Here is a 14,118-nt window from a genome sequence, read left to right on the forward strand (position 1 = left end):
AATGTTCTGTGCACAATATGGAAGCGTTCCAGAAGGTGTCTATTTTGTTCTCTGTGAGTCCTGCTGTCAGCTGCCTCGTGCTAACAATATCTGCATGGAGCTCATGTATATCACGTGCTAATCACACGAGGTCCTGTGTGGGCTGTGGACACGCAAACAGCATGAAACACCGAAACTTGACCATAACCTGTCAAATCAAAAATAATAGGAGTTGTGCCATGAGACACTCCCGACTTTATCTGACACATAGCAAGTGCTCCATGCCGAGGAAGAGTAACTCATGAATATTGAAATGCTGCAGCATCTGTCTTGTAAATGGTGAAATTTAGACAAACATGTTTTGAGGGAAGGTTTATTTGGACAGTTTGGATGGAAGACGTTAATAACATGTAAAGTGGATCCCATTATCATAGGGAATTATTATAGAAATGTCACATTTCCTGGATGTTAGAATTTATTTAGGATTTTTTTTTAATGTTTAGGGAAATATTTAATGAGAGAAGTTATTTCCTGATGGTATCCAAGGGTTGTGATGGTCTAAAGAAATGGAAGATCCGACACTTACCCCATGACTGGACCCTAAAGTCCAGCAATAGACGACAAGGCTTCAAGAGAACTTACTCTTGTTGGTCCTCGAGAATCATTTTATATGTTAATCTCATGGAGTCTAGCTCTGACTTGTATACGTTTACTATAAGGTGGAATTCCATGACTGTAAGTGCATCTCTAACTCTGGTGTACTAGACCAGTGATTTTCAACCTTTTTTGAGCCGCGGCACACATTTTAAACTTAGAAAATCCTGGGGCACACCACCAACCAAAATATCACAAAATAACACTAAAACAGTCATAAAAGGCCTCCCTTTACTAATAAAAACCTCTAGCGGTCCCCCTTTACTAATAAAAACCTCTAGCGGCCTCCCTTTACTAATAAAAAACCCCTAGCGGCCTCCCTTTACTAATAAAAAACCCCTAGCGGCCTCCCTTTACTAATAAAAACCTCTAGCGTCCTCCCTTTACTAATAAAAAACCCCTAGCGGCCTCCCTTTACTAATAAAAAACCCCTAGCGGCCTCCCTTTACTAATAAAAACCTCTATCGTCCTCCCTTTACTAATAAAAAACCCCTAGCGGCCTCCCTTTACTAATAAAAACCTCTATCGTCCTCCCTTTACTAATAAAAAACCCCTAGCGGCCTCCCTTTACTAATAAAAAACCCCTAGCGGCCTCCCTTTACTATTAAAAGCCCCCTAACGGCCTCCCTTTACTAATTAAGAGCCCCTAGCGGCCCCCCTTTACTAATTAAGAGCCCCTAGAGGCCCCCCTTTACTAATTAAGAGCCCCTAGAGGCCCCCCTTTACTAATTAAGAGCCCCTAGAGGCCCCCCTTTACTAATTAAGAGCCCCTAGAGGCCCCCCTTTACTAATTAAGAGCCCCTAGAGGCCCCCCTTTACTAATTAAGAGCCCCTAGAGGCCCCCATTTACTAATTAAAAGGCCCTAGAGGCATCCCTTTATTAATTAAAAGGCCCTAGAGGCCTCCCTTTACTAATTAAAAGGCCCTAGAGGCCCCCTTTACTAATTAAAAGGCCCTAGAGGCCTCCCTTAACTAAAAAGCCCCAGCCTACCTTTACTAATAAAAAAAAAAGTACCCTAGCTGCCTTCCCTATACAAATAATAACCCTATATACTTACCCCTGATGTCTTCTTCCGCGTTCCTTCACTCCTAATGGCGATCCGCCCACCTTCTGTAGCTCCTGCACCGCGCGCCTCTGGTCACGTGACTTACACGACCTGACGTCACACTTTACACGACCTGACATACACCGGGGCACCATAGTTTGGGGAACTTTCCCCGCGGCACACTCAACCATGTGTCGCGGCACACTAGTGTGCCGCGGCACACAGGTTGAAAATCACTGTACTAGACATATGACTAAGAACGGAGTTACTGTTTGAAACGCGTTGGCCAATAAAGCACCTTAAATTATTTTAAAAATGATGCCTGAATAAAGTTGGAATTGCCTTGGACACGGCTGGAAATGGAATTTCTTTTCCCCGTACAAGGACTAGACATATCTACCTATTTAAATAAAAGGTTATACTTATGTGTCGCACTTCTCCACCTCTATTAGAGCTAAACACAGTCACAGACCGATCCACTAGGTCCCAGATTGAAACGAAGAAATATATATTTTACAACCGGAGCTCTCCTTTATTAAAAAGTTTTAACTATCAAGGAAGGACTACCCTATGTCGATTGTGTGTCTCTCCTAGTGATTACACTGTGGTGGGCAGTGATTGCGAGAAGGAGGATATAGTTGCACCAAAAGCGCAAGGGTGATAGTCTGCACGGTGACCTATTCACATCGGAGAGCCGTAAGGACAGTGCCTGTGGAGATGAAAAACCTTTGAGAGGAACTTTTTGGAATATTCACTTGTGAAGAAAATAAGCAAACAGAGGAGAGCTCCGGTCGTAAAATATATATCTATCTATTGTATGACGATAGAAAAATACGATTCTAGCACAAGGAAAAATAAAATGATAACTTTTAACCTTTATTGGTTACATCTTAAAAATGACATACAAAGGGTTCTGCCACCCAAAAAGCTGACGCGTTTTGGACAAGAACATTTTAGATGCCCTTAATCATTGCATGTCAGAAAAAACACCCAATACGCATATTTTTTTTTTCTTACACAGTCATATCTATCTATTATTACATGGTTGGGTATTAACTGGAATTAAAAAATAACTTTACAGTCAAATCTCCGTTCCACTGTAATAGGAAGCAGTCACCTTCATATATGTTCTGTGTTGGTGCACAGAGAGGGAGGGAAGAGCAGATGAGATGAAATACCACGTCCGCAATGGTTGCAGCAGCTTGGATGAACGACTAAGTGATATAAAGATACAGGAAGGTGCAGAGGGGCACTATTGGGGGTCTTCATACGAAGAAAGTGAAACAAGCAGGGTACATTTACTCCTAGGGGGGTGACGATATATCTAAGTAGTCTTTATGGTGGTGCTCACCATATATGACATCTTCAAATGTTTAGAAAAATCGGAGAAGAGAAAAGTTGCCACTTACCACTTCTTTAAAACTTCTTTCTTTATTGATTCATCTTAACATGGCATACACAACAGGAAAGAGTAGCTAATAGGAAAGTATTTTTTACCGGGATGAGTCGTTTCGCACGCTCGTCTCGTCCCTGTACAAAAACGCATCCCTATTAGCTACTCTCTCCTGTTGTATATGCCATTTTAAGATGAATCAATAAAGAAAGAAGTTTTAAAGAAGTGGTAAGTGCCAACTTTTCTCTTATCCGATCTTTTTCTCAACAACTAAGTGATCTCCAGCATTCAAGTAACTTAAAAACTTGGTTCCTTTATTATTGCATGGTCTCCAGGCTAAATTTTACAGTTCAAGGTCCATCACCGTGAGATTATACATCCTCTTTCAATCATGTATTAATAAAGGAAACAAGGAGATCACTTCATTGTTCATCCAGTTTGTCGTCATTCCTCATCCACAGTAGAAGAAGGGCAGGAGCTGGACCCATAGTCATCAAATGATTGGCCCAAGATCTAAAGAAATAATGTATCCCAGAAGACCAGCAAAAAGTAACTAAATTTAAGGGAAACTAGGATCTTCTTTTCCTAAGGGATGAATGAATATAGGCACTTAGAATTAGTTTAACTTGTGGACCCAACAAGCCCCAGTCCAGCATTGAATACAGGATTTCCATCACACAGTAGGATTACCTGACTGGTGACAGCAGCACCCACTGGTGGATGATATGGCACCTCTAGGAGGAGGAGCCTCTGAAATGTAGCTGTGTGCACCCATTCGTCTCATCGAGCCGCATACACGTGAACTTTTTGTAAACAAAATCCAAGCGAGTAAAGCCAAATCCATTGTAAATAATATGACGGGTAGTGGAGCTTCAAAGACAGACATAGAACTCTCCCAAGGAACTGCCTTATAATAAATAACCCCCATTGTCATTCATCGCCAACTGCACAGTAAGGAGAGGGGTTACGGAAGGAGCTGGATAAAAGAGTATAACAATCCACTGCAATAATTCTGATCTCAATGCCTTCTAGAAGCTGGACTCCATATAATGGGTTCACTTCCTGAAGGAAGGTAGGGGGTCAAACTTACCCAACAGAGTACTAGAAGAACCAGTGAGAATAAAGGTGAACTTTGGACCAGTCATTTGCCTTTATAGTCTAATCCTTATCGGAGAACCATCTGTAACCATCAGCCACATTGAAACTCTGCTGACTTCGTCCTATCCTTTACAAAGGGTTAACTATGAGGTGAAAATCTGCACCATTTCAATATCACAACAGAACTAAAATCCAAGCACAATGTGCAGTGTCCTGTGTAGTGTGCAGGGGGCGCCAAATTCAGGACTTCTGGCTTCTGTTCTTCATGAATCTGGCGCCCCCCGCACAGCTCCAACAGAGGGCACCAACTATTTTTTGGTGCACCTTTACCATGGGACGTGCAACGCATTTCTGTCTGACTTTGCATGATAAATCTGGCGCACGGTCCGACTGAGCACCCGAATGCACCCTAATTTGTGTTGCATGGTGCCTAGTGTAGCCGCACCACAAAAGGGTTGTGTGTGATATAAACGTACTGCAGACACTTCTTAAATACCTGTGCAAGCAGTTTGTACTAAAGAAAACGTGCAAAGTCCAACATGAAACTGGTGCAACGTCCCTAATAAATGTGCCCCATTGTGATATCATCACTGTGTACAGTATTTTCTTCTTATATGTGAATTGGTTCTTACAGCCCACACGTGTCCTACTGGGAAACATCACACACTTTAATTATGGAGTAAAACAACAAATAAAATGTAATAAATCCCCCACATCTGTATACAGAATTATTGCTATAGCTTTTTTCAATATTATCCAAAAAAGAAAATGTTTCAAATCATTGATATTTTGGTTATAATGAAGAATTTTAAAGGCTCAGAAGTGACTTCTCAATTCCAATATTTTCCTATACGGTCTTTGTTTACAGAAAGGGATCACGTGACCGCTGCAGCCAATCGGGATTCCAGTAATACAGCATGTGACTGCTGTGGCCACAGATTGGCTGTAATGGTCTCATGTCTGTATATAAAAACCAGAAATATCCATCAGAAATAAGAAGGTTTCAATTGATTGATTCCTTTTTGTTGATTTTTCCTTCTTGGATAAACTCTTAGTTTTGAGCAATTTTCAGGAGAACATGTAAATGAAGACACATCTTCTTCTGCCGTTACATAGTAATGAGTGAACAAAGAACAAAGAGATCAGTCGGAAGCATAAAACGTATTTTTTTGTCTAATTTTACATTTCTATTCTTTGTTTTTTTTTTCAATACTCATTAAAAATTTGCAATAAAATAAAACAATTTTCTTTTCTGAATCTCTTACCTGGAATTCTCCATGAGCTTAATGACATTGTCAAAGTGACGGTGACATTGGATTTACATTTGTCGGAATCTCATAAACTCGGCTTGAAAGCGATTGTTATTTTTTTTTTGCTTTGTCTGACGTGCCCCGGAAAGATCAAAAGTGTATATGTCTTTGATGTTTGTATAAGTTACGGTATCTCGTGGTACTCCCTTCTTACCTGTGGCACATGTTGACAGGGACTCGATACGCGTCGTTCTGACTGATGAGTTGCCAAGTTTTGAGTATGAGCAGATCACAACGCACCCGCTTTTGCCTGTAGGTCTGAATAGTTAAAATAAATTTTTACATTTTGCATAAAACATTTCCATGTGCAATACATTTGGCCCAAATGATAGGTTTTTCTGTGTTTGCCGCCGCCCGTTGTGTTCTCCCTATGATGCATCTCCAAGAGAAGAAGGAAGGTTGTTATAAAGTTTATGTCCTATGTCCATCACCCTCGGTGCTAGTAATAGACTGAACGATGACAACAAATGTCCTGTTTTTATGAAAGTAAATCATGTGACAATAAAATGCTATGGTAAAACAGAGGTCTGATTGATTTTCTTGTCTCTGAACATTGAGGAAAAACAAAAACCTTCTGTATTGAAAGAGGATGAGCAATAGATTCACTTGACTGCATTTCGAAAAGTGGAAAAGTGGAAACCTTCCATTGTGCTCCGCAGACAGCAGCCTCGGGGAGCTCAGATCTTATTTTCATTGTTTTATTCTCTTCCCTCTCCTTCAAAAAGAAAGTGACTGAGATAAACTTTTTAGTTATTGCCTCTTCGTTGCTTTTTGAAGTTTATCACAGTTTCGACATCTGGTGATCCAGTGTGTTCTTATGTGTTATTATTTTTTTGTGTTCCCAAGGGGGTTGTTTTTCTTTCCAACTTACTTGACACCATTTCGAAGACATCAGATATTAGGAACTTGGTTTCAAGTTGTTGCTGTTACACTGAAATGTCAGAACCTTTGAAAGGGGAGAAGTACTCAGTCAGGTGCTATGCCCTTACTGCTTGGCAGGGTTCCCCTCAAGGAAGTAGGACTAAGCTGAGTATGGTGGTAAAGAGTTCAAGGAACCCCTACAATGATATCCTTGTGCAGCCTTAAAGGGAACCTGTCATCAGGAGACCCATTTTTAGCACTCCCCCAGTCCCCACAGAGCATAGTACATACACTGCCAAAGTGTTTTTGTATTAAAAATTGGTTTTACAGAAAAAAAGATATGTTATATTGTACCTTTCATTAGCATCTGCTGTGTGAGGGGCTGGAAAGGAGCAGTCCCCCCCCACCCTTGGGAAACAGCTACTCCATGTGACCTTTTCAAATATATGAAAACACCCATCACTTGGCTTAGCGACTCCCCCTGCTCCTCTACAGCCAATCCTGAGTGTGGGGAGTTATTCATATATTTGAAAAGGTCACATGTTTCCCAAGGGTGGGGGGGGGGGAACTGCTCCTTTCCAGCCCCTCCCTGTGGACAACTGCCTAGTCACACAGCAGATGCTAATGAAAGGTACAATATAACATATCTTTTTTTCTGTAAAACCAATTTTTAATACAAAAACACTTTGGCAGTGTATGTACTATGCTCTGTGGGGACTGGGGGAGTGCTAAAAATGGCTCTCCTGGTGACAGGTTCCCTTTAAGGGTGAATGGAGAGTTTTTCCACCTATTTTGAGAGATTGTTTAGAGTCTCAGCATCTGGACTCTCAAGAATTACCCCAACCAGTCAAAAGTGTTATGGAACAGCAGTTACTTTGACCGGAAGATTTAATAATTTTGTAGGTTCATTTGTCCTTGTGAAGCTACCAAAAGAGATGAAGAAATAAAATATTTACAGCAAATCTGGTTTTGGTGTGTCTTTCAAAATCTTAAGGTCCAGCGTATTAAGGTTAAACTTGGATTTTTCTTGCTCCCTGTCAAAATGGGAAACACCAGGTAATGTTGAAGATGTTGAGGGTTGGAATTTGAAGAACTAAAATAATTTTTAAACTACCATATTTTCATTAAAGATACACTAGTTCTTTGTGACCATGGCTTTGCCTTAGTGGGGGTCATTTGATTGAAATAGACATTTACATGAGGACATTGTGGAGTAGATATTGGAGGGAATATTTTACTGGTCCTGAAGATAAGGACTTCCATAAAATAAAATAGATTTCCATAAAGCAAAATAGTACTATAGCTATACCTGATAGATACATTACACATTCATGGTTTGGGGGTCCAAAAAATATAACGGCAAAGCTTTCAGAAGGACTAAAGTGGGTCTGTGCAAATTCAATAGTGTATCTATCCCTGGATTGGAAGGCTGGATAGGAAGATTGTGACAGAGGAAAGCCCTTTGAAATCAATGTTAGCAAAACTGGACCCTGCCTTAAAGTTACCCTTACCTATTTAAGGGTAAAGCTTGAAGAGAAGTCAAAGTCAGGGTCAAATATAAGACAGATTTCAAATGGTAAATCCAAAACAAACAAATAGTATAAGGGTACATTCACAGCAACGTGTAATCGACTGGCCGTAGGCTGGAGAGTAGGGGGGGTGAGGACTGCTCACCACTCCATAGAGGAACACGGGGCCGGCGCCATAACACGGCAAAATAAACATGTCCTATATTTCTCTTTGCACAGTCACGGTGCGGTGAGACAACGTGTGCTCAACGCACCAAGATCAGGCGCCAAAACGTCAATGGGGACCGATATTCAGCTACAAATGGTGTGGCCAGATATTGATCCCCACTAGGTGTGTGGGAAATAACCCTATGGCACAGTCACTGGCAAAGCTGAGAATCAAGCATTAGCCTAAATTAAGACAGTAACCAGACAACAACCACCATGGCCATATATCAGAGAAGGAGAATCAACCTGTACCTAGCCCAAGCTCCTGGTAGTGATTGACCCTTCAGTCGTTATTGCCAAGGCACCATAGCATTGTATGTCACTACTGGCTCTAGGACAAGAGCAAGGAACATTGTGAGCCTCGAGGACTGGAATGAGAAGACATTAGAGAAAACTCAGGTCACAGTTAGATCAACTTCAGTATCTGCCCTGATTCTACATAATTGGATAATTACAACTTTTGCTATCACTGTCACTGTCAATTCACAACAGAGATGCCAGAAATTCAGGATTCAGGATGAGCTGAGGTTCCTAATTATCATTAGCTATGGCCTCTGTCTCAACACATTGACAATCACTAGGAAGCTTTGTCACAGGAGGTCCCTTGTACGTTGCTGCAATACTCTGCAATATTTTGGAATAGACCATAGGGCCAGGAGCATTTGAGCATAAAAGAACACCCCGGGCCTTCATGTCCTGAATGTATTGAGGGTATAATCACCACTGCTGACTGTAAACCATTGGACAATGATGATTTCTCAAACTTAAAGGGAACACTCCACCGATTTTTCCATTCAACGGCTTGAGAATGCACTCGGTGGTGCAAAACGGCCCTTCGCCAGGCCCCGCTCTATCCCTGTACTGCACCGTTATGAAATCTACACATTGGTGAGTGCCACTTCTTTCTTCTGATTCATATGCCTACTCGGACTATACCTTTCTGGCAGAGCACCGCTATTGGAATCTTTTGGAGCGACTATTGTTGCCTCTTTGACCAAATCTCCATTTAGGACGGGTATATGTGTGGATAGAGAACTATTGTTCCTTTTGAATTCCACCGATTTTTATATCAACTCGTTAAAACCAGGTAACAATTTTACAATTCTACGTTTTTAATTATCCTATTTTCTGTCCATCGGCCATCTTGCTCTAGTTACAGCATTTTGGGATATGCTTTACAGCAGCTGCATGACCTAAGGCAGGAATGGTCTGGAGCCCACTCACTGAGGTCTATGGAGGTTTTTTTCGATATTTCTTAAAAAATATGTTCAACATAAAATCTTGGAGAAAAAAAAATTCGGTCTTTTTCTGGCACCTTCCCTTTATAGAGTTGTCACCGTCAATCCGTAGGACCTGCTGTCACTGAGCAGTAAGATAATTAGAGGACATCTGCACCCACCTTGCACCTCCATGTTACTGGTCCCTTTATAAAAGTAACTGGTTCTATTACCAGGAGTCATATGTTTTCTTATTATTATCTCCAAAATCTTTACTTTAAGGTCAGAACATTTTTTATTAAGAAGAATCTGAGAAAAGATTTCTCCTTCTCCGTAGATTTAGTTTGCGGATGACGGCTGAGCTCGGTGTCTCCATTGACAGAAGCCGCAGCTTTCAGATCTTGCAAATCCTATAGAGCTGGAGATGTGTCACTCCTGTCAGTCTGCGCACCGCATTGTTTCTTCCTTATCATAAATTTCACCTTTCTGTGACAATATTCATAACACATTCATTTCCTATCAAGATTTAAACTGAATTATCTTTTAACCCCTTCCCGCCGAGGCCCTTTGTCGTTTTTGTGTTTTAATTTTTTACTCCCCCGGTCTTCAAAATCCATCGCTTTTTTATTTTTCCATGTACAGAGCTATGACAGGCGCTTGTTTTCTGAGTAACAAATTGCACTTTATAGGACAGTATTTAATATCTCATGCCGTGTACTGGAAAGCGGGAAAAAAAAAATCCAAATGAAGCGAAAATGGTGGAAAAGGGTGCTTCCGCCATATTTCATGGGCTTGGATTTTACTACTTTCACTGTGCGCCCCCAATGACATGTCTACTTTATTCCTTGGGTCGGTGCAATCACGGGGACACTACATTTGTATAGGTTTTATAATATTTTCATACATTTACAAATATTAAAACCTCCTGTCCAAGAATAAAAATTCTTCATTTTGCCATTTTCTGGCACTAATAACTTTTTCATACTTCGATGTACAAAGGTGTGGTCTACCATTTTTTTGGAATATACAGCTTTTTGATTACTTTTTATAGAATATTTAAATATTTTTCAAAATGGCAAAAAATTGTATTTTCTGTTATGGGGTTAAATGCCGGGAATAACCGTTATTAAATTTTGATAGATTGGACATTTTGGGACGCGGTGATACCTCACATGTTTATGACTTTTACTGTTTATTTATAGTAGTTCTAAGGAAGGGGGATGATTTGAATTTTTAGGTTATTTTTATATAATTTTTTAACTTTTTTTTTTTTTTTGCTATTACTTAGACCCTCCTACTACTATATACTACTATATTGCAGTATATGACATTTTTCCACAGTATTCATGTCATTATAACAAATATTCAGAAACCAGATAGTCGAGGCTGTCATGGCAATGATTGTCACCCCCCGATGACATCACAGGGAGAGGGTGGCGATCGGATCAACCACATTAACCAGGGTTAAAATGCCTCTGGCAGTTTTGCCGGGGCATCTACAGGGTTAACACCAGAGATCGGTGCCAGAACTGAACACCGGTGTTACCGGTCGGTGTTTGCTGCAATATGCAGCAGAAACCCACCTTGTAAGGAGAGGGATCAGCCCATGAGCCCTCTCCATACCCCCACACCCGACATGTGACAATATTACATAACATATTGGTAAGCGTTAAAGGCGGTCTACACTTGGGGTAAATCAGTAATAACGGGGTTCATTGTCCTAACATGGATCTTATTACTGTCCTGTCAGAATTCTGGCGTGCGGACACTGAAATAGGCGCAATTCCCAGCATACTTCCCGGAATTTCACAATTATGCCACCTTCACGGCAAATGGCTGTGGAGGGGTGTGAAGGGGGGCAGTCGTTGGCTCAGTGGGGCAGTGACATTTTAGTGCCCTGCTGGCACAGCCCATCGCTGCCGCCTGGAGATTTTTTCATGAGACTGGAGTTTCTTGATAGATGCATTGGGTGCCACGGGGTGGGAACATCATCATACGCTGGCACAGCATTCACAAGCGTCTGAAAAATGTGCCCTTATGTCAACAGAAAATGACCTACTTTTTAAACAAGTTTTTCTGTTAAACATATTTGTTATTCATATTTATCACGTACCACATTTGAAATGATTTTTATTCACATTATTATATTTAATAGAAAATTTCAAAATGATATTTTTTGCTATTTGTGTTTAAAGTTTTGGAGATCTTACCAATAAACTAGGTACAAATAACATATGTAACTGCAACCATAGCAACTGAGACCTCAGGATTACATTCCCCTCATGAATCATGACGATAAGCACATTGGGGCTCATTTACTTACCCGGTCCTGTTGTGATCCCGGGGCGCGTTGTCCGATGTGGATTCGGGTTCTGCTGGGATTCACTAAGGTCATGCACTTAATATCCAGTAGGAGTCGGAGTTCACATGCTGTTTCCCGGTGCATGTAAGTGCTTGATCTTGTGACCATTTTGTTTTTTAAATTCTGCGGTTTTCCGTCGGGTTGTTCCACGACCATGCCCCCCGATTTCTGTCACGTGAAAGCCGGGACGCGATTGCGCCAAAATCCGATCGTGTGCGCCAAAATCCAGGCGGAATTCGGCAAAAAATGGAAAAATTCGGGAAACCCGATGAAAGTGCCGCCGCGGAGCCCTTGGTAAATGAGCCCCATTATGTACCATGTTACCAGATTTGGACAATTTACAATATTGACACATGAAGACATTTTCAGTTGAGTTACAGTCAATTTCCTAAAATAGTCTAAAGTATAGCAGCTTTAACAGAATCTCTTTCCCACCCATAGAAATTCCAGCTTCTTAGTTAATATTTACGTCTGAGGCTAGAAATTTCGACAATTCCTTCAACAAAACAAAACATGAGACAATTGTCATATACAGTTGTTTCCAATGGCAAGAAGATCCAGTGATACATTGTACAATCATGAACCGCATGTCAGAAGATTCCTGCCCGGAGAATTCCTACAAATGAGGAGGTGTGTGACGTGGGACGTGACAAGTGACAAAAAATATCCTGACACCTAAATCTGATGTGATGGAAACATTTATTCTAGAAACTTGCAGATTCTGGATTCAAATACAAAATCCTCCTTAATAACCATCAGCCAAACACCGCAAAGTATCAGATAGCGACAGATGACTTGTATGAAGAGGTCTTTACCTCTTTATAGTAAATCACTGGCATAGCCGCATCTTCAGTACATTACGTTGTCCAAATGTACAGCACATCTTAAAGAAAATCTACCTCGAGGAATTTACCATGAGAAGTAGATCTGATGGGAGATTCCTCCTCCTGCCTCGGCCCTAATCTTTAAATTAATAATCCCGGAACATAACTTGGCAAAAAAACCTTTATTTTAGTAATATGTAAAATAGCTGCAGAGGCTCCTGGGGCGTGTCTTAGCCTGGCTAGGCACTGTGAGCTACAGCTAAACCCCGCCCCAGTAGCCTCTGCAGGTAATTTACATATTACTAAAATAAAGTTTTTTTAACAAGTTAGGTTCCAGTATTATTAATTTACAGATCAGGGCAGAGGCAGGAGGAATCTACCATCACATCTACTTCTAATAGTAAATTCCTCACAGAATGATTCCTTTCCTAAAGAGTGCAAGGAGTAGCTTGAGGATGAACACTACTCCAGGCCCCCAGTAGCCACCACTGACCCACTTCTACCCGCTCCAGCTGTCTCCGTCATCCCCTGAGCTCTGCGCATGCGCAGTATTTCCCATTCGTCTGCCGTCTGCGCCGGGAGCAAGCTACAGCACTTGTACCGAGCACAAATGGTTTCAGGGACGGAGGAGCAGGTAGAGGCAAGTCAGTATAGAAACGTGGAAAAAAGATTCCGTGTCCAGCTTCGTCCAAAATACTCCAACTTTATTTAAGGCATAATATTTAAAATCCCAGAGTGTTTAAAGGCAAGTCAGTAGTCGCTATTGGGGCTTGGAGGAGCCTTTGCCGCCGGAGATGTCTCAAGCTACTCCACACCCCAAACAGCTTTACAAATTAATTTGCATATTGAAGCATTAAAAGTGGGAATTTACAATGGGGAATTTCTCAGAAAGTAAATTCCCCATGGCAAATTGGGTTGTATCAAGTTTAACATGTATGTGGATACAGAATATAATTAGAGGGTTCCAACATCAAAGACTTTACTCTGCATAAGAGAGGCACTTGTAGATTTTCGTTGACCAAGTCAATGGAGCGTAGTGTGGAGCTGCATCCAGTGCTCCATTGACTTCTATTGCACAAAACTTGGTTGTCTGATAAGAAATCTGGTAAGGAACTTGTAGCACCTGTTCTGTGGATGAGGGTTCATACAGTCATTCCCTACCCTATGGAATGGGGATAAAACTTAGAAACTTGATACAACCCCTTCCAGCCAGTATTCCCTTCACCTGAGGATACAAGAAGATTCACTTCCCTTAATATTCCACTAAATGTATAAAAGTAGCTCGTTGGTTAAGTTCTATATAAATATCTCAAAAGACATAACCAAGATGTTCCACCCCTAGGTCCACCATTAAGGTATAATAACAAAATAAGATTAATACAGGATACAGTCCCCGGGTTACGTACAGGATAGGCTCTGTAGGTTTGTTCTTAAGTTGAATTTCTATGTAAGTCGGAACTGTATATTTTATAATTGTAACCCCGGCCAAAATTTTTTTGGTCTCTGTGACAATTGGATTTTTAAAATGTTGGGTTGTCATAGGGATGGATATGGCTACTTGGGAACCGGAATAAGGGTCGGAGAGCGGTAAAGTAGTGAAAAGCAGGACACTGGGGATGTAGACAAAGAAGAACCACA

The sequence above is a fragment of the Engystomops pustulosus genome, chromosome 9, assembly GCF_040894005.1.
Source record: "Engystomops pustulosus chromosome 9, aEngPut4.maternal, whole genome shotgun sequence".
Lineage (NCBI taxonomy): Eukaryota > Metazoa > Chordata > Amphibia > Anura > Leptodactylidae > Engystomops > Engystomops pustulosus.